We start from the raw sequence: 25,174 nt of genomic DNA, 5'->3' as shown, positions 1-25,174 counted from the left end.
GGACGGAGAGCGCCGGGCTGTCACTGCTGGGTAGGCCGTGTCACGTCAGGCAGCTGCCCTGGGAAGAGCTGGGGCCTTTCCGAGCTGGGGGACAGAATTTGTAACATGTATGTCAGAGAAACTGTTGATTCCACGTGGAAGTGCAAAAGTTGCAAATTCCCTCTGAAAAGGTATTGTTTTGATTAGCGATGGAAATAAGTTTTGGTCGAGGTAACACACCCGCTTTTGGCTTTTGTGTGATCCTTTATATTCCTGATGATCCAGAGGCCATAGATTACCGGACCGTGGATTACCTGTTAAATTTGTATCTGTAACAAAGGCAAGCTTGACCAGGCCTCACTGTGTCTGTAGCTGGTGTCGGATTAAGATAAAGGAAGGGGATTCAGGGTCACTCTCAGCTCTACTTGTCAGGACTCTTGAGGTGCAGCAGGCAGATGCAAGTGTCTGCCACTTGGGACAGGCAGTTTCAGGACAGACCCCTTCAGGGCCTTCTGCCCACAACCTCCACATGCTTCCAGGTTGCTTTGTAGCTGGTTCTTTGGGCTTTCTAGCTTTCATTGTATTGAAAATATTTATCTGTTGGCCCACCAGGTTCATGATGTCACCAGATTAGGTTTTCCCCTGTTAATAAAAGTTAAGACAAAGCAGCAAAATTCGATTTTCTGGGAGTATAAACATTTTCGTATTGTCGTTAATTTATCTGCTGGGCCGTGGGTTGCTTCCAGGCAAGAATGGGGGCCTAGAGTCTTCATTCTCCTGAAGACGTTTCCAGAGACATCTCTGAGTTGTGTGCGCCACGTTACTTGCATTATTGCTAGCATCATCATCTACATGTATTATTCAGTCACTTTTTCAATTAAATTATTCATTAGTTTTCTTTAAGGTGTTCTCAACTCATGTGGCTAACGTAAATAATAGTGTGTTTCGAAAACACCACCTGTTCTTGGGCCTGAAGTCAGGCGGTCTGGAAACAGCTCTGCAGTGGCCATACTCTGGTTTACAAAATCATCCTCCGCTTTCCTTTTCCCATCTTCACCCCCCCACCCCCGTCACTCTCTCATGTGTGACAGAATTTGGCTTGTGCTCTCCTTTGTCCCTAATCAGACATGATTCCCTAGAGGCAGTCTTTTCTCCCCGGGCCCTAGCTGGAAAAAAAAATTTTTTTTGGAGTCTCTTTTTTGGACTAAAATGTAGAGAGGGGTTGTCCTTCCCCAACAGGTAAGATAGTTATGTTAATCTGAACCCGAATTATATTGTGCAAAATGCCTTCTAGTTTTCATCATCCTTTTCTCCTGCATCAGTGTGTGCTTAATGCTAATACGATTCCATACATACAGCTCTTCGCCTCGTGAGCTTATTATATTTCTAACACTTGCACGGTTCATTATTGTGCAGTCAGAAAGGACTCTCAAGGCTCTGGGGCCAGCCTGGGTGGGTGGCTTTCAGAAAGGGTAAAAGCAGGTGCCTTTCTGTGCTGAGAATCGGGAGTAAATTCAGGCGGAGCGTGGGATTCTGGCAGGGAGGACAGGGGACTTCCGGTGAGATTTCTGTGGCGCTGCCTTTTCAGATCAGAATGGAGAAGGTGAACCTGGGGAGATACAAAAGTGTCCAGCCATTACTTTGACCACCTGGGGTAGCCGCATTAAATTTGACCCGGGGGGTAGAATCTTCCTACGCAGGGCATGATCTGTGCCTTATCTGTGGCTTCTTAAGGCATCTTGTTTAAGACCCTAAGGTTAACTGCAGACTGCGACTTTTCTTCCTCTCTTTATGTCTCTTTTTTCCTTTTTCTCCCAAGAAAAACTCTATCCTTAAACTCTCAGTGGAGAGCAGGGGATGTTTTTATAAGTTCCTGCAGCTGAAAAACAGAAGTGCTTTGTAAAGCAGTTAATAGGATGGGTGTGTGTTTCAAATAAATTCCTGTCCACATTGGCTAATGTCCCCATGCTAGAGTGGCCTGGCTGTGACGTGGCTGGGGCCCAGAGACCGATGGCTTCTGTTCGGAGGCCCCAGGCTCCTTCTTGTGGCCGAGGGCATGTCCCTTTCTTCTCGCCGTTTTCTAGGCCGGCCCCTGACTTTTGATGAGTGAGGGGTCAGCGCCTGGGGAGGACCGTGCTTTGTTCCCGCCGGGCCGGTTCTCCGCGCGGCGCAGGCCGAGCCGCCCGGGGCTCCGGTCCCCGGGCGCGAGGTTCGGCCTGCCCGGAGGCCCGTGCCCGGAGCGCGGCCGAGTGCTTGGGCCTCGCGCGCCCGTGTGTGTGTCCCCGTGTTCCCGCGGGCACGGCTGCCGCCGAGCACCCGGTCTGCGCCCGGCACGACTGTAGATGTCAGGCTTTGCCCGGGGAGCCGAGCAGCGGCGGGGCTGTGAGTTTCAAATTAACCTTCCGCTTTGTTGCTGTGTAATGTGGATCCCCGAAGGCCCCCCGCCCCGCCCGCCCCCCTTCCCCGGGCGGTGCGCGCTGCAAACTGCGAGTTGAGCTTCATTTACATAAAGCGATTCCGGGCGGGCGGGCGGTCGAGCCGGCAGCGGGCAGGCCGGCGACCGGGACGCGAGCGCCGCGCCCCGTGGGTGAATCTCCGCCGCGCGCCCGGGGACCCTCCCTCCCGGGGAGGGGCGGCTGCCAGCCCGGGCCGCCACCATGAGCCCCGCTTCCCTGCCCCGGGTCCCCCCGCACCCAGCCAGAGCCACCTCGGAGCCCCGGGGGCAGCGGGAGGTGGGGAAAAGGCCGCCTGGGGTGGGTAAGTTCGGGTCTCGGGTGCCGCTGGAGTTTCCCATTGTCGCGCCTGCCTCGGCCCCCGGACCCGCGAGTGCCTCCTCCCTCCGGAGGTGTGCGGAGCCTTTGTGTGCCAGGTGAGTGCAGCTTCCCTCCCCCGCCCGCCCTCCGGGTCCGCGCAGCCGGCCTCGAGCTGCGGGCAGGTGTTGCGAGTGTTGGCTGAACTTCCCATTCTCTTGGGGCGTGTGGGGGAAGGGCAGGCTGGATGCACCTGAACTACTAGGACTCCAATTGGAACCGACCTGGGGCGAGAGCCTCTGAATTCTGCTGGGCACAGAGGACAGACCTTCCTCCTTCCCTCCCTTCCTTCCATCTTTCCTCCCCACCCCACCCCTCCGGCCTTCCTTATTTTGCTTTTGGATTAGTTCCTGCCTTCTGAATATTTGCGGTGCTGGTGTCATTTAGAAGTTTGAGTTCCTCTGCCTAAAAATGCACCCTTTTCATCGCGAGAGAAGTCACTGGCCAGTTGGAAACAATGTGAAGAACGGGGTTATTGGGGAGTAATTAAAGGGAGAATCAGAGTTTGGGAGCTGGAAAACACCTTTGGAGATTGACTTGTCCACCCTCAACTTTGAGTCTGTTGGCACTCTGGAAAAACAGAGCAGCGTTCATTTCCGTGGGGAGGGGGGTGGGCAAGAGGGAGAGCTGAGACGTTTGTCCTGTTAAAAGAAGAGGAAGGCCCAAGTTAGGTCAGTAGCAGAAAAAAAAAGTAATCATGGCAGGCTAGAGGGAAAAGAACTTTCTGGAAAATGGTCCTTTCTGCTTTGGATATACCTGTGTTATAATGATGGGAAAATGCCTAGAGGGCAAAGATCACAGCCCATGCCTGGTGTAGTCCAAGAGTGCATTGCCTGGCACAGTGGTGCACAGTATATAAACTGGTTTAAATGAAACTGGCTAGCAGGTGAATCCAAGAGGGTCCTCCCCTCTCTCCCCACCCTACATTTGTGTCCTTTAACTGGCCTTGAGGACTCTAAAAGCCACTGACAGATAACCTCAGAGAGGACAGATGGCCCCACTTGGGCACAGGGAGAAGGCCTCTCCCTCAGGCTGGGGCCTGCATGGTGGAATGCATCAAGGCAAAGCAAGGAAAACAACCTTAAGCCTTGAAGGTAGATAGTGAGAAAGTTACAGGTCATCTTATTTCATTCCCATGCTTTGAGATCCTTGGGGAAAGGTCACTAAATAAATAGAGTATAATTTAGAGCTCATGCTAGCTGAGGAACTTCGTTTCTTTGCCGTGGAGCAGCAGGTGTGTTTGTAGAGTTGGCCCCTGGAGTCCCCTCATTCCTAAATTCAGGAGGTGTCAAACCTTCATGTTCTTTTAATGGCTGTGGTTTCTGGATAGGTTTCAAGGGGAAACCCTAAAAATCACGAGCTCCAGTAGGCTGGGCTGGAGAGGGAAGCCTGAGTGAGAGGGCAGAGACTACATTGGAGAGGAAAACATACACCTTCCAGGGTAACCTGATCAAGAAAGGCCGAGGCCAGGAAGACGGGCCTGTTCCTTGTTATCAGAACAGCCACTAGCGGCATGAGATTCTGATTCCTTTTTGTTACCCAACCCAAAAAGCAATTAGGGAACAGAGGTGGTGGAATGTGAGGGAAGTCAGGAGACTGGGGTTCTAAATAATCTAAGGGTTTCAAGAATAGGGTCATTGGAGAGAGGTACGTACCTGGATGTTTGCACACCTGTATTTGTGTTCATTCTCTTTTGTGGAGACCCCGAAGGCCCCCTTTCAGAGGCATGTGGCTATGAAGGCCAAGAGAAACTTTTCCTCTCCCCTTTCCTTAAATTACAGGACTAAGGAGATTGTCTGCGTTTAGTTTCCAGCATGTTTTCAGAGAGCGTGTAAGTGCCTCTCAGAATGGGCTAGGGTCACACTTTGTTCTTTTATTTAATTACACAAGTATTATTTAACAACATGGGGCAGATGCAGAAGCAGGCACTTTTACACTTTAAAATCAGTCCTTTTGGAATCACAAGGAATTAAGTGACTTGGAGACCTTCTGTCTTGATGACATGGGTCACCTCCCTTTGCCAACTCTCTTTTGAAATGGCTGCATTTTCTATTGGATAGAGCTGCTATTTTCCAGTTCTCTGGAGAACAGTTCTGATTGACAGGGGACTATTGAGAAACACTTGCTAACTCTTCCAAAATAGAAAAAAAATCTGAGCTGCTTCCCCAGCCACCTGAAACTTTAATTTTGGTTTTTCCCTTCCATCTTTTATTTGCACAAATGAATACTCAGGGAGAGTGGAAAGAACCCAAATAAAACAGTATTCTCAGCAGGCCTCTGTTTGGCTCTTCCCAACAGGACAATGCCGTGCCTGCCTTCTTGCTGTTTTGGGGTTGGATTTAACTGCTGTATCAGCTCTGTGCCAACTGGACTGCCCAGTGGCAAGGCGCTAAACTAAGCAAGATTTCAGTTTTCATCATTATGACTTTAACTGATGATTAGTAGACACTCCCAGTACAGTACTGGCTCACCTTGGGTGACCCAAAAGTTGTTAGTTCATTAGAATAAATCTGTGATTGCAGACTACTAGTAAAGTCTTATCTGGGACTGGTGATGATTTAGCTTGGTTCCTTCAGTTCTAGTCACAAGTGGTGTCCAGAGAGCACGTCCTTATTTTCACTGTGTGCTGTTGTTCCTTTTGCACGTTGGGGCTTTTTTGTTTGTTTTTTGTTTTGCTTCTGAAGTGTTAAGTGTGAGAGGCTAGACATACTCCAGGGCCCAAAGCATATCTTTATCTAAGAAATAATTTTTATTGCAGGGTTGCAACAGTCTCATGTTAAGAAGTAAATATTTAAGTGACTAAGCAACATTTTATTAAAGGGTAGGGACTTGCTCTAAGGGAAAGAAAGTGAACTGTCTTTACACCCACTTTTTTTTTTTTTTTTTTGGTACGCGGGCCTCTCACTGTTGTGGCCTCTTCCGTTGTGGAGCACAGGCTCCGGATGCGCAGGCTCAGCGGCCATGGCTCATGGGCCCAGCCGCTCTGCACCATGTGGGATCTTCCCGGACCGGGGCACGAACCCGCGTCCCCTGCATCGGCAGGCGGACTCTCAACCACTGCGCCACCAGGGAAGCCCTACACCCACTTTTTAGAGTAGCTTAGGGTTTGTCTCCTCCTCGTACAGGGGGAGGCAGTGGTGATTCTGGCCTGAAGAAACTTGCAGGCTCCATCTCACACTTCCCTGTATTACAAAGATAATGCACCTGATGCTGAACATTAGTAACCTCAAGAAGTACAGTATGTGCTGTGGTTTATACTTGCATTTGTTATTAAAATGGTTGCTTGCTCTCAGCCTGGCCCATTTCTGTAGTGCTTGGGCCTGTTGGCCTTCTCTGGTTCCCAAGGCTGGTGTAATTAACCAGGATAGGGGCGTTACTGTAAAAATACAACGTGAAGGCAGATTCCATTACAGTGAACTTCAGAGGGCTATCGAAATGTTCTGGTATGAGATTTTGGTTGTAATGGTGGTTGTTAGAAATCACAGCAGAGCTCAGAACTACCATCCTCTGCCTGGGTTCGAAACCGTGGTCAGGGAAATGGAGACTTAGTTTTAACAGAATCCAGATAAGGGAATTCCTGTGCAGGAGCTAATCTCAATCAAATATTAAAAGGTGCCTGTTCTGTCCAAAGCAGTGTCCTGAGTCCTTAGACTGCTCAAATTGAGGACCAAACACACAGAAGCTGAGATTGAGTCAGACTGCCCCAAGGGAGAGACCCAGGCAAAGATCTTGGCTCACTGGCAAGCCACTCTCAAAATCCAGATTAAGGAGGAAAACTACAAAATCAACAACTGTCAGATTTCTTTTCTATATGATTTAAAGTTGGCTGCCAGATTGTTCTCTTTGAACATGTGCGAACTGACAGTCAGATGTTAGAGGGTTGTTTTGTTTTGTTTTGTTTTTAGCTAATAAAGTAAATGACTCTTATATGGACAGGAGCTGGGGAATTGACAGCAGTATTGTGCTAAAGCTTCAGAAGCAGTGAGACAACTTGAATGCTTTTTTTCTGGTTTTCATTCTTTGGGGCAGGGGACAAGATGGTGAGGACAAGGCAGTGAGTGGTCTAGCAGTGATGGGTGTCTTTCTAGAGAATTCTTTGCCTAAGGAAGGTGGCTTGGCTTACTTGTCACTTTTCAAGGTGATTTTTCTCGTTAGATGTTTCTGCCCTTCTTTCACCCTTAATTCCTGGAATTTCTTGCTTTTGCAAGGATAAGGGTGCGAATAAAAATAGGGAAAGAGACATAGAAAGTTTGCTAAGTGGCAAATTTGACTTCATTTCAGAATAAGACTTCTGTGCTGTTGGTTTTAATCCCAGACAGGGCCTCTTAGCAAAATGCCTGGGCTTAATCTGCCTTTTGGGTGAGCCCTTCTCCCTTCCCACAGGAGGGTCACCATGCAGTCTTGTCAACACGAGGATTGATGCACGGGGGGTTTTGATGTGTACCCCTCCAGAGAGGCCTTAGCTGGCCTCCTGGGGGTGGGGGAGTGTCTTAGGTGATTCAGCTGCTTATTCTTTGAATTTTGGTATTAACACATGTGCCGCCTCCAAGATTTTTCCATCCTCTTCCCTCCCTGAAGTCAGTCTGAGGCTTCCAAGGAAGGGAGGAGTGGGGTATGCAAAACATGTGCTCCCTTCCCACCGGCTGCCCCTTCTGGCTGCTGCAGGTTTGGGACTGAAGCCATCAAACCCCTTGCAGGCTGCTCCTCGTGAAGATGGGGAAACCCCGAGCCCTCTCTTCTCCTATTCTGCTAATCACATAATGGCCTTAAAGGCTTTCTTACATGATTATCTTGTCTTTAATTTTAAGTGGGTCTTTTGGGGCAACAGTTGGGAGTTTGTGGAGTATCTTCTGTCATCTGTAGGCAGACTCTGAACTGGGAAAACTGGCTCCATCGGACGCTGTGAAAAGACGGTGGAATTTTCATCTGCTGCCGATTTCACGCACTGTCCTGAAAGTGATTTCGGCCACAGACCTTTGATCTGAGAGTGAAACTTGCCCCCCCTCGTGTGCTTCTGGAGGCAGGAGTTGGTGACTGCTCAGACCTCCTACTCTTTGTGTGTGTGTGTGAGTGAGTGTGTGTGTGTGTGTGTGGTGGGGGTGAGTTAGCTAAAGAGAAGGGCTGAACTGCTTGTGGGTCTTTGGTGGTGGGCAAAAAAGCAATTTTGCTGGGTTCTTGGTTGTACCTGATTTTATCCAGGAATGTGACTGGAGAAAAACTCTTCTGGGAGTCTATTGGTTGAGCTAGATTTTGAATGAGAACTGTTGCCCTTGCACATCTCTGTTGTAGGCTCCGCATTTCCATATGAAAATTCCAGTTCACAGCCAGCTCTCTGTCTTCTTTGAGTCTCCTTAGTGGAGAGGCCAGAGTCAGATGAGCTGAATGAAGACGGCGGTGGGGGGGGGGGCTTAATTAGATACTTGAGTTCAGGCCTCATCCGCACCCCCCCCAAAGTCATATATATCCCTGTTCAGATATGAAGTCTCGATTCAGTATATAAAAAGCTCTTTTCAAGAGTTTAAACTCCTGTAAGCCTATAAAAAGTACATATGTATAGCCATCAGCTTACTTGCTTTCCACACTTATGGTTTCAGAGCGGCCTATTTTGGACAGCTTTTCTCTTCCTGACATGCTTGTCCAGTGAAAATATGCTAAAGAACACGTGTGTGCCTTTTTTCTCCTCCTCAGCAACTTTCCTGTCTTTTTTTTTTTTTTCTTTTAAACAGTTTTTCTTAACTGCTCAAGAAACAATGTAAGCCTCTTCCACCATTTCAGGCCCTCTTCCTAAAATGCTCTTTGGCTCAGGGCCTTGGTTCTTAATGTGCATTTGGCTGGTAGGGGGAGTGGTTTTTGCTTTCCCTGTAACATTGCCGCGTTTCCCAGTGCAACATCTGTGTCGTTGCTAAAGCGTCAAGTCAACTTGTGGACGCTTAAAGAAGAGGCCCGTGGATTCAGTGTGTGTTAGAAGGCTGATGTCACTGCAAAAGCAGCTGCTTTCAAACTGCTCTTAAAACGTAGTTGCAGGTAAAGAATGGCAGGGGTGAAAATTCTAGGGGTTCCCCCACTTTTTCAAAGGGGAGGTGAAGCTGGTTTTTCCTGCAACAGGTATGAAACCAGAGGCAGAGGTATCTTTGGGGAAAGCAGAGAACTTTTACACCTTTTGGGAAAGGACTGTCAGTTTATTTTTCGCTTGCTGGGGAATCTAGTGTTTGTCCAGACATTGGAGATATTGTCTGATGAAGGAAATCCTGGTGCAAGCTCCTAAGTGTCTAATTGGAGGAGGTGTGATCTTGCTCATTGGTGAAAGAAATGAGATAATTACAAGATACAACAGGGTAGGGTTCAGGTCAGGATCAGAATGCTACTTATGAGTCACCCCTTGAAATGGGGGTGCTGGTGTCCACACTCTGTTGTCCTGGGAGAAGCGGAGATGAATCAAATGAGCCTGCTTTTTGGGAATTCTGTTCTCCACTCTGCTCTAGTCTGGGACCCCTCTGCTGGGGTCGTAGGCGTAGGGGCTGGCTCTGTTCCAGCCTGACGGTGTGACTGTGGACCCACTATGCAACCTCTCTGAGCCTTATTACTTCCTTTCTCTGTAAAATGGGCAAAATGGGCACCTCACACCTAAGAGTGGGAATGAAATGAAATAGAAAACAAGTCTTCCCGGTGCATGTTCGGTAGCCTCTCCACAAATGTTAGTTCCCATCCGCATGTCCTTTCCTTTATGTTTCTTTTGTCCCCGCCGACGGCCCTGGCTCCCTTGTTTCCCAGCACCCTGGAAGAAAGAAACTAAAAGGTTCAGTGTTTCTTCTGTTCTTCCCTTAGGGGCTGGGAATACAGCCAACTCTTTTTGACATCCTGCAACTGCGATCAGGAGTGAAAGGGTCTGAAATTGACACAGTGTCCCCATCCTCCCCAGCCCTCCCCTCACGTGCCCCCCCTTTGCCCCCCCCCCAAGCTGGCAGGCGGCCTTCGAAGTGAGCAGCCCACTCAATGACCCACCTAGAGAGGCCTTCCCGGGCTGGCTTGTATATGCTAATAGGCCTGACTTGTCCTGGCTTGTTTGTCGTGATTTGTGGAGGCATTTATATGCAAATACTATCAACTTGCTGAGTTAATTATCATTTGCCCCCCCCCCCCCCGCCTTCCTGCACAGCCTCCCAGCCTGGCTCCGCGAAAGGGGCTGTTCACATTCGTCCCGGAGCCCTTCCTGTCTTGGCCTCCTCCGTCCGCTGCCCTGTCCCCTTCCTGTCCCTGCAGGCCCGCTCACAGCTCCCTCACTGCTCTGCTGCCCAGCACAGGAACCTCTGTGGTCCGGGCTGGGGAACTGGGCATGCCAGTGGCTTGCCCAGTTCGGAGCCTCCGCGAGAGGCGTCACTCTGCACGCAGTGCGGGGTCAGGCTCACTTTGCACGGAGCTTTTAAACCCCATTTTCTACCGAGTAGCCTGAAACACAGCTGCCCAGACCTTTCAGCCCTTGAAACTCAGTCCTCAGTCTGGTGAGAAAGTGAATATAGTTTTAACATTATTATCATTACTTTCATTTTTCCACATCTTGAATACCACTGAGACCTGTTCCCAATCCTGAGCCCTGCAGAGAAGCCATTTTGCAAAGGGATGCCCCCTCCAGCCCCCCGCCCCTGGAAATCTGAGTATTTATAGGTATGGTTTCGTGGACCTCATCTAGTCCTTGCCCGGTTGTGTGTGGGCACCGTTGACATTTGGGTTTGATAATTTTTTGTTGGGGGGTGTCCCTCACTTCTTCAGGTCACATGCCAGCAGTGCCCCTGCTGCCCCCCAACTCCCAATCAAAAATGTCTCCCGGAATTGCCACTGTCTCCTGGGGAGGCAGAATTGCCCCCCACCCCCACCCCCTGGTTGAGACATTGCATTTGCTTCTCTTGGATAAAAAGAGGGCAGATTCCTCCCACCTCCAAGTTAGACATACTTGTCAGGCATCCTCTGAGATAGTGATTTGACATAGCTGATATCAGATGTTGCCATTTGCTTAATTTTATGGTCTTTTTAGCATCTAAAAATTAAGACTCTTTTCTTTTAGGGCATGGTCATGGGCTGGTGTTTGAGGTTGTAACATTTTCATCCCCTGGAGGACCAGCCCGTAGAAATAGAACCCATGTGTAATTGTACACTTTCCAGGCATCACGTTAATAAAAAGTAAAAAGATACAGGCAGAATGAAGTTTAAAATGTCTTCTTTTGCACAACCTACAATATCCCCACAACATTCTCAGCTCAGCAGTTGGGACTCACCCCGTTTCCAGAGCTCAGGAGCAGTGTATGGGCAGTGGCTACCATATTGGACAGCTCAGCCCTATCTAGGATCATTCTGGTGGTTGCCACCATATTGGACAGCTCAGCAATATCTAGGATGATTCATGCTCTTTCCAGCTGTGGGATCAAACCATTTTCTACAGTTCCTGAGTCTGGGAGAAAGTTTTTTTCTTTCCTTAAAAAAAAAAGGCTTTGTGTTTATTCTCTGCAGTGTAGGGCCTTGGCTGCACAGATGCAGCTGTGTGGAGTGGAGGCCTCTAATCTCTAGGGAAGCTCCCCCGGCCTCCGTGGGGGAGCACCCTGGGCCGGGCCTGGGAGGAGGATAACTAATTCCGAGGGCTCAGTGTACTCTCTCACACCGCACAAACTAATGGTTCGGGTTAATTTTGTGTACAAGGTCCCTTTTGTTGGAGAAGGGGGTGAAAGTCCGCAGCTGTGACCGGAAACAGGGGAAGGGCCTACTGGGATGACCTTGTTTCGGAAAGTCTAAATGGAACACTAATGGCAGAGATCTAAGACGGGTGATGTATGTGTGTGTTTGGCTGGGCCTGAAGAGAAGGTGGGGCGTATTTTAAAAGTTACTTTTAGTGCAACCTCCCAGATAACCATAGGTGGGAGGCCAGTTACAATGTATGGCGAGCCGGTAGTCAGGCCTGTGTCTTGGCCTCATTTTATCTTTTGAGTCCAGGCTCTGTAGCTTAACTGGTGGAGCTCTGTTTGTTTATTTTATCTTTTTTTGGAGGGGGGAGGGCAGTGGGGGCTGGTCAGGTTTTGCAGTGAAGCTTAGTGGCATTTTTTAATGCACAGAGAGCCGTTCACATTTCTGCTCCTGGGTGCTTTGGGACGTGTCACTCCTTGCTGTCCCTATTTAATAATAACGTCCCCTGAGCGTTGCACTGTAGAGTTTCCAGTAGCCTGGCGTGCAGGCCCACCCCTTGCACGGTGACACAAGCCTGCCAAAGACGTGACCGGGGCAGGAGGTGTGGAGTCCTTAATATAGCCCCGAGCCCCAGGTTTCTTTCATCTCTGAGGTCAGTCAGCCTTTTCCTGTTGCCTCTAGAGTTACTGGGCCGGCGTCACTGGGCCGGCCAGCACACCCCGGCACGCTTTGCTAGTGAACAGGGCGGCTTTGGGTGGCGATTTCCTGGCCGTTTCTGCACAGCAGGTGCTCCAGGGGTATCTTCCCACACCGATGGGATCCCTGCACTGAGCCATTCCCCCAACGCTCCCTTTCTTAGAACTTAAAGAGATCCCAAAGTTTATGAGGTCCCCACGACTGGGTGCTCCCCTTTCTACCCCAGTATCCCAAGGAAGGACCTTGCAAACTGCTCCCAAGCTTTGTTCTTGGAAAATGTATGATCTTAAGCTCACGGGGACTGTGCTCCCCATGATGCATTGTATCATCGGGTTGCAGCATTTGCAGCAAAATCTTGCTTATTTCTTATTTGCACTTTGACTGGGTACAGGTTTCTTTGGGGGGGGTTCTTTCCTGAGGGGCGATAAGGATAAAATAGGAAGTTCTTCTGAGTTTTGGACCTATTTACAAAAATAACCTCTTGATTGGTAGATTGGAGTAGGTTTGTGGATAACTTGTTTTTTTTTTTTCCTGAGGGTGGGTGATGCGGTCTAAGGTTCCTTCAGACTTTTCATGTTACCAGTCCCGTAAGCCACTGCCATCTGCTTTAAAATTTTTATTTTTTCATTTTAAATCCTCAAAGACAAAGGGACCTGGAAGCTCAGACCTGTCCTGCCACATTCCTGAGTAATTTGGTTTTGATTAACCCAAGGAGAAAAGTTGGTTTCTCCTAGCGACCGAGGGGATCAAAGCTCCAGGAGGGGCAGTTCTAATACACGCCGTCCCCCCCCCACTCCCCCTCCCTGGGTGTTTCAACCTTCCCCCTCTTTAGAAAGCCTGAGCAGCAGTTATTTCCACTTTCTGACTCTCAGAGAAATGGAAGTGTGTCACAGAGCTTTGGATGGACAGACTGGGGAGAAATAGCGCCCCCCCATTCCTTTCTTCCTAAACTCCTTTTCCCCCCACAAAGCTGCAAAGCACATTCCTGTGCTAATCCTGCTGCTGGAGGAATGCAAATGGCTGTAATTGTGTGCCCCAGGATGGGCCTTCCGCATCTGTGCAGCTTTTCTTCTTTGAGGAGGTGGCTAAAAAGTGCATTTACATGGAGAAATGAGACTGGCCTGTGATCCCTCGTGGTGGGATGGGCGCTGTCTCGTAGGAGAGGGGCCATGTCTGTGTCCTCTGCCCCTTGCTCCCTTCCCGTCCCATTTTATAGTGTGCGCACGTGAGGGTGGGGTGCGGCTGGGTACCAGCCTCCTGCTGGGCACATTTTATGGGAGGGGCAGTTGAAAGAGAGAACTCTGCTCTCCATAGTGAGAAATCCAGCTGGAGGAGGAGGCAAGCCTTGGATTAAACCACAATAAACAACTTTTTATTATTTTTCAAATCAGATGATTGGTCTCCAACGTAATTGATAACATTTTGAAAGAGGGTGTGTCACTCCCCTGGCCTTGTGCAGCTTCTGATGCACATCTGACCTTCTGCCTCCCCCTCCCCCAACCCATCGCCAAATTGCAAGTGTAAGTGATTTGGATACTAAGATTTTTCAGCACGATTACAGTTAGACTCACTTGGGAGTCTGTACGTTGTAGCTTTGGGGTGGGGGGGATGTTCAAAATCGACAAGAAAGTTCTGTCTCAGTCCTATTCAAGATCATTTCACTCCTGGCTGAGTTTGAAGTTGAAAGACAGACTGAGTTTCTAGAATAGCACCATCCAATAGAAATACAATACAGGAGTTACATATATAATTTAAAATTTTCTAGTATACACATTAAAAATATTAAAAAGAAACCGGTGACATTAATTTTATTTATACTTTCTGTAGCCCACTATATCTGAAATGTTATCATTTTACCATGTAAACAATATAAAGAAAACTATGAATGAGACACTTTGCATCCTTAAAAAAAATCCCACATGTATTTTATACTTACAGCATATCTCATTTCGGACTAGCCCCCTTTCCCCGGCTCAGTATGCCTGAGGGGCTAGTGGCTGCCTATCGACAGGGCAGGGCTGGCATTTCAGGATGCTGCCCCGGGCTTTTCTGAGGCATTCGATTGATGGAGCTGGGTCACCCACCATCTCTTGTGACCAGCTGCTTCCATTTACTGGAGTTCAGGGGTACAGGCTGCATCTACACAGTTTCTTCTGTAAAAATCACCCAAGTCTGCTGACATCCTTATGGGATTGTTAGGAGGCAAAAAATGTGATGCTGCTGTGCAAGTGTTTTTTAAACTGTTTCTTGACACGCAGGTGGGAGGAGGAAGTATCCACCTGGCTTTGAAGGCCATTCCAAAGAAAGAACAGCAGAGTGGCAGCAAGTGGTCCCAGCCCTGTGGGAGAGGGCAGGACAGCCTTCATTTGTGTGAGTTCTGGTGGGTTTATGACAACAGTCTTATTGCTTTATGCGTCACCCCTTGCTTTTTTTGTGCCCTCAGAGTGGCATGGCTGCAGGGAGCTTCTGGAAACCATCCATTTCACCCTGTCCGTGGTGGCTTACTAGTCTGTAGTAGGACGGGGACCTTGGACGTGCGGGTGATCAGTGCACTGTCCTCTCTGACACCACACAGGCTTCCTGGTTGGTTGACCTGGGCTGATGTGGTGTGTTGCTTGGAGGGGCCTGTCTTTTGGAGGCTCCCGTGCTGCCTAGGAGCTGCTGTTGCTGGTCCCCAATCCCAACAAAAGACCCCTTCTCTTCTTCCCTTAGTGTTGATTTGAATTTCTGATTTTTCACATCATCTTGATGCCACACAGTGGAGCCCTCTTTCACTCTCCAGGGCCAGTGGTCGTCTCTAGTTGGAGATGGAGAAAGAGGGAGGCGAAGGGTGATAAGGCAAAATCAGAAACCGCCTTGCACGTGAGGATAAGGGAAGGGATATGACTGAGGCACGAAGCCCCACCCTAGACTTTTTTTTTTTTTTTAAGGCTGTTCGTACGTTTCTCTTGTTCTCTCCTGAAGGGACTTCTTCTCAAAGTTGGAGGATTTAAGTCCTACTGACATTACAGCCCTGATGAGTAAAACAGCAAGGATGGCTTTCGCCCGGCTTCTGCTGGCAGAGAGCGCAGCTGTAAACCTGTCCCACAGAGGATGCGCCTTCTTGCTGAGCGGCGGCTAAGTGCTGGGGTTTTCTCACTATTGATCTCAGCGTTCCTTAGTCGATGCATGTGATAAGAACAATCTTCCTTCACCATCGCTGTGCCCAGGGCACACAGCCAGCCTCGGCCAATCCGAGGCCCTCCTCCGGGAGGCCGGTGGGAGGTGTGCCCCTGGTAAGCTGAGAGGCGGGTGTGGGTTTGGGGTTTTAGGGAAGGAGGTATCTAATTCCCTCAACGGGCCGGCCTCCTGTGCAGGCAGGAAAAAACCTGTGAAAGTGTGAGGTTTGTGTGGCCCCGGCGCCGGCCTCTGCTGGGGCTGGAGGAGTGAAGCGGTCTGACCCTGGGTGAAAAGTTCAAATCTGCATTTAAAAGGAGTGCCAGGACCGCCCCCCCCCTTTTACTCCCAGTCAAGTTGAAACTGTTCGTGTTTTAGTAGATATGGTCAGGCCTCATGCCGGGACATCAGACAGCTCCTGGTTCACTTCTGCCACAACCCGACGACGCGGGAAGCTGTGTGTGTGTGGGGGGGGGAGGGTCTTTTCTAAGATGTCGTTCTTGGGTAGCAGTAATTGTTGAGGGACACCACCCCCGACGGGGCGCCTGGGGGAGTCGGAAGTTTGTTCCTTGGTCTGATGCTGGGTGTTTAACCCCTTTCCCCATGCGCTCTTGGCAAGGCCTTTCCTTTTCCGACCTCCTCCCTCCAGGGCCACGGTGGGTGGTGTGGAGGCACTGGCAGGCCTGGGGGAGGGGGGGGCAAGGTGACGTCTGGTGGCCACGATACCCTCTCCAGGGAGGGGCTGCTCCCTGTCTTGGCCTTGTGGTTTAAAATGCTCTGCTGGGCCCGACCGGGGCAAGTCAGCCAGCCCCCTCCTCCTCTGTGCCCGTTGGCACTCCTGAGCAAGGGGCGCCCTGTACTTTTCTGGAAGCTTTTATGGCCTCAGTGGGTGGAATCAAAGTGAGGCCGCACGGGGTCAAGGAGGGCGCGGGCCTGGGGGTGGGGAGGAACAGGGGTGGTGGGGTGGGAAGGGGAGCCTGGCCCCCACCGGTCTTCAGTCCAGGAGGAGTGACAGAAGTGCCGTGGCAGCCGCCTTCCCCTCCCCCCTCCCCCCATCCCGCACAGAAGGGGGTCTGGTCACAGCCGCCCGGAAACCCCTGTACTCGGGCCCTGATCTGTTTACTCGAGCATTAGGTGAATGTAAACAGTTCAACCTCTCCGATTTTATATCCCTAAAGGGTCTGAGTGTGAATACAAATGGGTATTAGGCCCCTGCGGTTTCAATGACTGTCCCCACCCGCTCCCTTGCTAACTAGCAGGTCTTTAACCTGCCCAGAGGAAGATAAGGTCCTCTGCAAAACCCAGGGCTCCGGGTGCCTCCTTTTGCTTTTCTTTTTGGTTTTGAATGCTGAGATTTAAAAAGTGGTTTTGGGAGGCCTCCATCTGTAAGACTGAATGTTGAAGAGAGCAGAGAGAAGGGCTTCTGTTAAGGGGAAGTCTAGAGTTATTTTGATCTCTTATTTGGGGAGGAAGAGAAGTTTTCTGTGTTCCCGTTACTTTGTCAAAAGCACTTGTGAATGTTGACTCTTTGGTTAAAGTAATACTTTCGCACCAATCAGGTGGTGTCGTATATCTTTGTTTCATTCTTTCTGAATCTTTTTTCTTAGTTAAAGCATAGTTGGGAACTTAGGCTTTTGGACACTCCTCCCTGTAAGAAGGGTGGTCTCTAGGGAAGGATCTTTCGGGTCGGTTTAACACATCTTATTTTCTCCCCTACTGGGGTGGGACGCATACATTTTTGTTTTCTTCAGGAGATCATGGGAACTCAAAGTCTTGAGGGTCATGCCAGGTCACTTTACCCACAGGGTTCTAGAATATACATTCTGTTAGGGAGCTGGCATTCCTTCTGAAATCCCAGCACCCTCACTCCCCCACTCCTGACTTCTCCCACTCTACTCCCCCTGCCCCACCCTGTTCCAATAAGGGGCTCCCTTCTTTGCAACCAGAGGGCCCTTGTGACCCACAGAGGAAGGAGCAGAACGTCCCCCCAACCCCCGCCTTGTACGTTTGCGTTCTGGTTCATGCGTTCAAGGCCCGGGCAGTTCTGTTCCTGCGGTGGCGCTGAGTCCAGTCACGCCATCACAGGGGCATTTTAATTAGCAGTGCCTTAGTCATTAGTGAGTTATTGTTTTTGTCTGGAAACACTTAAGTACTGTTTACTTGATGTCTCAACGAAATGCAAAACAGCAATTAAGCAGAAATTTGTTGTATGTGGCAGGAGCCAAAATGGATTGTCAAAAGCAGGTCGTGGTTCCTCCAAACCAAGTAAAATCGCTCTTCCCTTTGGCATCCTGATAACTGGAATACTCCAAGTCCTCTCTTTCTTCAAGACCTGCCGCCTGGAGTTATGTGATAGAAATACTCAGGAACTTCCTGTCTTCCTGTGTCCTGCCTTCATTGGTGTGGATAGTTAGGTTTGGTGAAGTGTTAATGTTTACCTTTTTCTTCCCTGGCATTTTTGTCCACTACCTGGAATATTTCAAAACCCTTTCCAATGAAGATTATTATTCGTGAAAACTTGCATATCCTTGTGTGGTGGTTGATGGAACTTGAGTCTGTTTTCTTTATGCTTCTTGAGACCAAGTGCCATTGTTAGTCTGATAGATACTTTGCGGCCCCTTGAGAGGGTTGGGATGCTGGGATAGATACCCCTTTTACGTAAGAAAATCCTTTTTATAGATTGGTGAAAAAGAAGCTAAAATGAAGAATTCTGGCTAAGGCAGAGCCGGAGAGGCACTAGAATAAAAAGAAAACAGGTGCGTGTGAATTGCCTGCAACTTGGGCAAGGATCATTGACCCCAAAGGGAGGAGTAGCTCCTTGCTGAGACAAACAAATAGACAAGTGGCCTCTGCTTTGGTAGGATTCCCGCTCCCCAGAATCCAAGGTTCATGGAAAATGGAATCGTGTGAGAAGGCTGAGGGGCCATCTAGGGGGTCAAGTTAACTCTAAATCACATCATCCTGGCTTCCATTCCAGGAGACAGGTTGATGTAAAAACTCTAGGTACCAAGTTCGTCATTGGGGACCCCAGTTTCTAACTGCTCGGGCTCTTGTCACTCCCTGTCTGTCTGTCTGTCTGTCTCTCTTTTTTCTTCTTTTCCCTTCAAACAATATCTTCTGACTTCCAGATTTCTGATAAATTGATAAGAGGCATTGCGTGAGTCAATAGAGCTGTAGACACTTTGCCAATATAACCCCGGCTCTATTGATCTGCCAGTAAATTAAAGTCTTACTTAGAGGCTGCCGATATTTCTAATCTCCTGCCTCACCAATTACATCCTCCCAGCTACCTGGAAAGGGGACTTGAGCCTTTGAACCTTTATTTGTTGTTGTTGCGAGCGGGCCACTGTCCTTCCACGGGCCTGGGGGCGCTTGCCTGCTTATCAGGTAGGAGAAGGGGGACCACGGAGGAAAATGAGCCAACTTAACTCCTTGCCTGGGATCGGTTTTCATGCTACAAGTTTCCTTAGTAAAAACTTCTGGAAAACAAATTCCATCATGGTGGTCACGGACATTTTATCGCAAGTCTGCAGGTCACTCTTACCCTTGACTTTACCCCAAGTTTGGAGGTAGAAAAACTTGACAATAGCTGGTATTGGGGGGGTCTCCCTGGCATGTTTCCTGGCTCTCTCTCGCTTGAAAAAAATGCCGACAGCTTTCCTCTTGGCACTGAGGGAGAAGGAGAGTTAGGATCAAAAGCTGGATTATTAGTGTTTGTCACTTTTAAAAAATACCCAAGAGTTTGGAAAAGAACAGAGGAGGGGTGCCCAAAATAGGAATGGCTGGAGGCCCACGGATGTGCTTGCTGCTTTTTTGGGTTTTGTTCTGTAGCCGTTTTGCGTTCTCAGTGGAGGAGAGGCCCAGGGGAGAGAGAATTCCCTCCTTTGTGTCCGTTGTCACTCTCACCCATGGTGTCCCCTCTGCCACTCCCCTCTCTGCCTTCTCACTCACTCGTTTGAAGTCAAGTAACAATAACAACTGCTTCAAGAAGTCGCCCTGGAACAGTGGGGCTCCTCGAGTTCCCTCCTGGGGGGCCCACTTTCCACGATGGCGGTGGGAGCAGATCATTTGTCTGATAAGCGCTTTCAAGTCCTGTTTATGTGGTTGCCTTCGGGAGGAAATCTCCAGGTAGGTGCTGTGTTCTCTCTAATACTCCGGAGCAAAAAATCAATGGCAGGGATAATTCCTCCTCAGCACACACTTCTCATGTGTTTCTTCCCCAAGCGGCGCTCAAAAAATTTTTAATGATAAATCCAGTCCTGGAGTCCTATTTCTTCCCCAGCATTCTTCAGGAGGACGCATTAGGAGGTGCCCGGATCCCCTTTAGGAGAAAGAACAGCTCAGACCCTGGGGCCTGGGGGTCTTCCCTCTGCCTTCTTCCTCTGCTTACCTCTCAGGTGGGAGAGCTGAGTGCTGAGCTAGGGTCAGGTAGTGTGGGAAGCTTGGTCCATCTGCTGGCTGAGTTAGGGATGGATGGAAGGTGCACCTGGAGGTCCTGGGGACCCAGGAACTGGGTGTGAGGCGTTAATGGCCTCCCCTTCTGCCAGAGGGTGACTGGATTGGTGGCCCGCGGTGGGTGGGGGGGCAGCAAAGGATCCTGCTTCAGGGCTGGTTCGGTCTCCAAGCCCTGGCCTGGAGACAGCCTCTCCACGCGTTCACTTGGCTCCCTTGGGCTGAGTGAGTGAAGAAGATGTTAGACAAGGAGAAACCCCAGGAGGTTGGGATTGACTTTCCCCTTTGTTTGGATTGCATTGTATTGTAGGAGGTGTTTAAATCTTGTTCACACCTGTCGAGGCTGAGGCCTGGCTTTGAGAGCGGTTTGGAACAAGACTTCTGTTGTTGTTGCCGAAAAGGTTTCTAGCTCAGGATAGAGGAACTTTATTGTAACAACTTGTTAATGTTCAATTAGGCAAATTCTGGGTGCCCCAGGGCAGTGGAAGGGCATGCTGGCTCTCCCTGGCTGCCCACGGCCCCTGTTGGCAGGGATGGGGCGGGAGACGCAAAGTCTTGTCCGCGGGCTTCTCCGGGGGCAACAGGTGGGGCCTTGGCTGAGGCTGCGAGTCCTTCCGAGGCGTCTGAGGTTGGTGGGCGGGGGAGGGAGCAGGTCGATGCCAGCCCTTCAGTGTAACAGTCTTCTCCTGTTGGCACTTGCTGGCTCTCCCACCCTTGGGGGTGGTGGGAGGAGGCAGGGAGGCCCCCAAACCTCACGTGTGGCGGCTCTGGCATCATGCTGTCTGGGCTGTGGTACCGTTATCTTTCAGAATCTGAGCCTGCCTGGCCACATCTGGCTACGTTCTCTGGCTTTGGTCCTGGCGTGATTCCTCTTGAATGACTGTCCCATACCTCGATGGGCAGTGTTTTCCAGCTCCTGGTAGACTGAGGTCTTGACTGTGGAAAGGGAAAAACAGGAAGCTCGTTTCTCTCATGGGAGGTTTTCTTAGAGATGCTTCCATTCTGCCTCCTGAACATGGTGGGCTGACAGTTGTCTTTTCACAGTGGAGGAGAAGAAGCTGGAGCTTGAAGGGATTGGAGTTGTGCTTCTAAAAAAGGCAAAAGGGAGATGCTCAGAGGGTCCCTGCTCCATCCTGTCCTCCCCTGGCCCCCTGTCATGGTGCACCTGGGACCTGGCAGCCGGGAAGGAGGTGGGAGGCGGGCGTGCCTTCCCCACCGTGGTAGGGAGTCTTTTGTGCTGGCGAGGCCTGGCTGTAAAATATCGGCCCCCGTGGCAGCCTTTCGCCACGCTGTTGAGGGATGAGGAGTGCGGGGCAGCCGGCAGTGTATTAAACACTAGTTGAGCACAGGAGGGGCAGTATATCACAGGAGAGAGATAAGCAAAGTTCTCTGATAGTGGATCAATAAAGGTTAGTGACATCATATCTCAAAGTGAGGGAACCTGCTTTCTGCACAGCCATTTATCAGATCACAGCCTGGAAGGGCCTTAACCCCTTTCTGGCCACATTTCTTCTTACTGAACACAGAGAGACGGAAACCCCTTCTGGGAGCTGGGGGGTCCACTCACCCCAACACTGTATTTAACGACACTGTTAAATACACGTGTGCTGGTTTTGGACATAAATGCCTTCTGCAGTTAGCATATTACTCCCGCACTGGCTTGGGCGTGCCCTGTGCGTTTATGGAAAGTTTCTTAACTTTGAAATGTGTGCAGAAATTCCCATTAAAAGGCAGTGCTTCTACAGAAGTCTTAAGACTCGGCCAGCGTGTTATGGGTGCACAGCTGTGTTGATGTTGGACACTTGGGGGCCGGAGTTTGTGTTTGGTGTCGGATGGTCAAGCAGTTTCACTGGACGAGACTATTACAGTTGGAGTGAGCCTGAGAATGATTGGTCTTTTTTGCCTGTGGTATTCTAGATATTTACAAGTCTCCCAGTGGGCTGGGATCAGCAAACTATAAGCCTGCAGGCCAGATCTGACCCAGCACCTGTTTTTGTATGGTCTTCGAGCTAAGAATGGTTTTTACCTTTTTAAATGGTGAGGGGAGTCCAAAAAAGAATGTTATTTCATGACACACGAAATTATGCAAAAATTGTACTTGTGTCCATAAATAACATTTGGCAAACAGCCAAGCTTGTTCGTTTACGTGTTGTCTGTGGTGGCTTTCATGCTACAGTGACAGAGCTGAGCAGTTGCAGCAGAGACTGAACAGCCCACAAAGCTGAAAGTATTTACCTAGCTCTTTACGGAAAAAAGTTTGCCAATCTCTAGTCTAGCCTCTGATATCAAATCCACTGCTAACTAGCTGTGTGACCTTACGTAAGTCACTTAACTTCTCTGTTTCATTGGTCTCTGTAATAAAATCTTGTCTCTTGCGTACTCCAGGATGTTCTGAAAGTCAAATGAAAATTGGTGAGAGATGCGTTTGAAAAATAGCTTGTGTTTGCACGGTATTTATTATTAAATTAGCAGACCCTTCAGCATGTATACCTATCTAAGACTGCTAGGATGTGGGGACTTGCCTTCTGGAAACCTAGCACCTGGCGTGATAGTTAGAGCTTGTCTCATCCCTGCGTTGTGTTGGGTGAAGTTTGAGTTTCTTCGTCTCTCTGAAAACTTGAAGACATGCATCTTCCCAGAGTGAACATCTTTTGCTTTGCAAGGGAACATCAGTTTTCCTCAGCGACTGCTGAGATTTTTATCCTTAAAGAGTTGGATCACTTTTCTTTCCTTCCCACTGGTGATTTATAGATGGAGAGAGCAGGCCTTTTCCTGTAGGTCTCTGGCTGTTTATCTTTTAGGTTGGGCCCGGACAATATGCTGGCTGGGTTGTTCGCATTGGCCGGGGCATTTGGGGGCGAGATGCCAGTTCCAGGGCCCAGGGGTGGTTGGGGGACGGGGGAGGCCGGAGATTCCAGCCCAAGGCTAATGGGCTGATGTCCAAGTGGAAAGTGTATTTTCATTGAGGAAGTGTAGGTATTAGTGGAGCCTGGATTACTGTGTGATTGTGCTGTCAATACTGCCGTATTGAGTCTGTGAGAGCCCGCACAATACGGGGAAACACTTAGCTCACTACTGCTGCTTATTGAGAAGCCAATAGCAATTTACTTGCTGACACTTGACATCAAATCCATTCCCAGAGGTGGAGCTCCCGCAAATGACAATGGAGCTCCGGCTTATTCCCGGGGCCCTCCCACCTTGGGGGCCCAGCGGGGGAGCCATGGGGGGGATGCTCCTGTTTAACTTGCAGAGCTGACCAGACGTTTTCTTCTCCTCCAAATCGCTCTTGTCCGCGTCTTCTGTCAACAAGTGCTCAGTGGCCCCCTCTTCATTCCTCCCTGGGGTGTGAGTTTTCTACATGTGGGAACGGTCTCCTCCTCTTGACAAAAAAGTTGGTTCCTTAAAATGGATACGTGAGGAAATCATATGAGGGAGAGGGCCGAGCAGCGTCTTTAGGAGATGGGCGGGATGATCTGGGGGAAGGCCAGGAGGGTGCTGCGTCGGGGAGTAGAGAGACCCCGTGGTACCCGGGGCAGGGGGCTGGGCCTCCCTGTGCCCCTGGGCTTGGTGGGGGGGCTGGGGAGGGGGGCCGTGTGACTTCAGAGCTGCTGGGATCAGGCACAGCTGGACACTCTGTGGAGTGGGTCTGCAAAGCGTACGGCTGCTTGATTTAGTGTTTTTACATGGCCAAGTCATTTAGATGCCTTCAGACCCCAGATTCTTCTCCCCATAATCAGCTTGCAAATCAGGGCAACTGGATTCTGGGAGGCATTTGGGGGTGACCAGCCCACGGCTCCCATTGGCTGTTCTGGCCTCACTGAACGCCGGTGCCAGTGAGTTTTGTCTCTGTGTCCCCATGCCTCGGGGTCCAGTCCAGAGGTTCCTAGTGTGTCTTACGTGGATTTCTCTGCAGCCACTTCTTGCTGGTTGGGTGAAGGGAGAATGAGGCTTGCGTTGCGATGGTTGCAGAATCTCTAACCCTGTCACCGTCACCATCACCGTGGATGGTGCTGTTGCCTGTGGGTGGGGGAGGGAAAGCAGGGGGAGGAGGCCCAGGCCTGTGGGATATCGTGAGGCTCAGTGGAGGCTGGCCAGTAACTCCCTGGAGTCTGCTGCCTTCACGTGGAAGGCACCGCCCGTGGGAGGTTGTCTTGCCTCACTCCTTCCTCGTCCCTCCCTTCTCCTACCTTCCCCTGCTCACCCAGCCTCCTCCTTCCTCTGCCAAAGACTCAGTTATTTCATTCACCTCAAGCAAAGTAGAGCAGCGTGGAAGTGAGATTAGGGGCCTCTGACTGCTTTACCTTTTCTCCAGTGACCTTGATCAGACCCAGCCTCTGATGCCGATCAAGGCAGCCTGCGCCTCTGCTCTTGGTGATGCACCATGCCGGGGACGATGCTATTTAATTATGATACTGCTTTGTTATAGGATAACTTTCTCTCAGAAGATGACGGCACTTAAAGGAGGTCATTCTACCCCGTTTACAGAAAGCTGGTGTCGTTCCCCGCACCCCCCAACCTTGGGCCTGTCCAGAAATGGATGTGTCACTCAGCTCTTCTGCTTTCTGTCACCGCCTAGCATAGATGAAGTCACATTGCCTTGGACCGACACGATGGTGTGTGTTGTCAGAGCGACCTTCTCCTGGTTGCTCCAGGCTCTGGGATCAGTGTAGGTGGGGGCAAAGCAACACGAAGTGTGCCTGGTGGTTTTGAGGTTGTGGACCTGAGCTGTGATTCCACCAAACTTCAGATGCTCACTTGAACCCTTGCCTAAGCCCTACTTTCTTTAACACAAAGGGACCGTCTTGAAGGATGCCTTAGGGGTCCTTCTTGGTCCAGATTATCATGGGAGGGAATCCGGAAGGTGCCTGGACCTGGCAGGGGCGGCAGGAAGCGTTCTCATCAGCATGGTGACGTTGCCCCAGTTCCTGGGGGAGGTTGATCTCTATCTGGCTGTTCCTCGGCTGGTGGTCTGGGTGGATTGAAAGGCAGGGGAAGGTCCTTGCAGGTGGCCATGCTGGTTCCTGACCAGTGTGAAGATGGGGAGGCCTTGGCTTTGTCCAGGACGGGTTTAAGGCTTAGGATCATGCAGGTGCAGGCTCACACGCCTTCTGGAATTAAGGGTAGGACTTTGTGCGTTCATTTTCATCTTCAAGAGACTCTTCCAAATCTGCAGCTATTACTCGGACACCTGCAGTGAAGACCTGTGTTTTAGTAACATCTGGGGAGTTGTTCTGGTGTGCTTATCTCACTTCAACTTAAGTTTCTGGGACTTGGCCCTTTTCTTCAGCCTCATTCTCACAGGCCGAGTCCGGGCCCCATCCCTTTGTGGCTGAACTCCTGCAGGTTCTGAGGAATCTCCAGTCCACCCATCCTCTGCCTCTAGGCAGCCTCTATCTGGAGATTTCAAAGTC

General features: G+C 50.1%; 1 protein-coding gene across 7 annotated transcripts in view; it reads left to right on the top strand.

The window, feature by feature from the left end:
* ZFHX3 (zinc finger homeobox 3) overlaps positions 1-25,174 on the top strand; it is a 258,929-nt gene that overhangs the window by 7,955 nt on the left and 225,800 nt on the right. For 4 of the 7 annotated variants that reach the window (XR_014292026.1, XM_082605620.1, XM_082605623.1 and 1 more), the window contains exon 1: positions 2,533-2,848. The exons of 2 other annotated variants lie outside the window; for them this stretch is intronic. The gene's annotated coding sequence lies outside the window, so the exon portion shown is untranslated. Of the gene's footprint in view, positions 1-2,532; positions 2,849-14,189; positions 14,526-25,174 lie in introns of those variants that run through there. One more of the 7 variants, XM_082605622.1, reaches the window with a different exon arrangement.

The sequence above is a fragment of the Mesoplodon mirus genome, assembly GCF_964341445.2.
Source record: "Mesoplodon mirus genome assembly, chromosome: 19".
NCBI lineage: Eukaryota > Metazoa > Chordata > Mammalia > Artiodactyla > Ziphiidae > Mesoplodon > Mesoplodon mirus.
The sequence above is the reverse complement of the archived record's forward strand: the minus strand, read 5'-3'. Positions and strand labels throughout refer to the sequence as shown.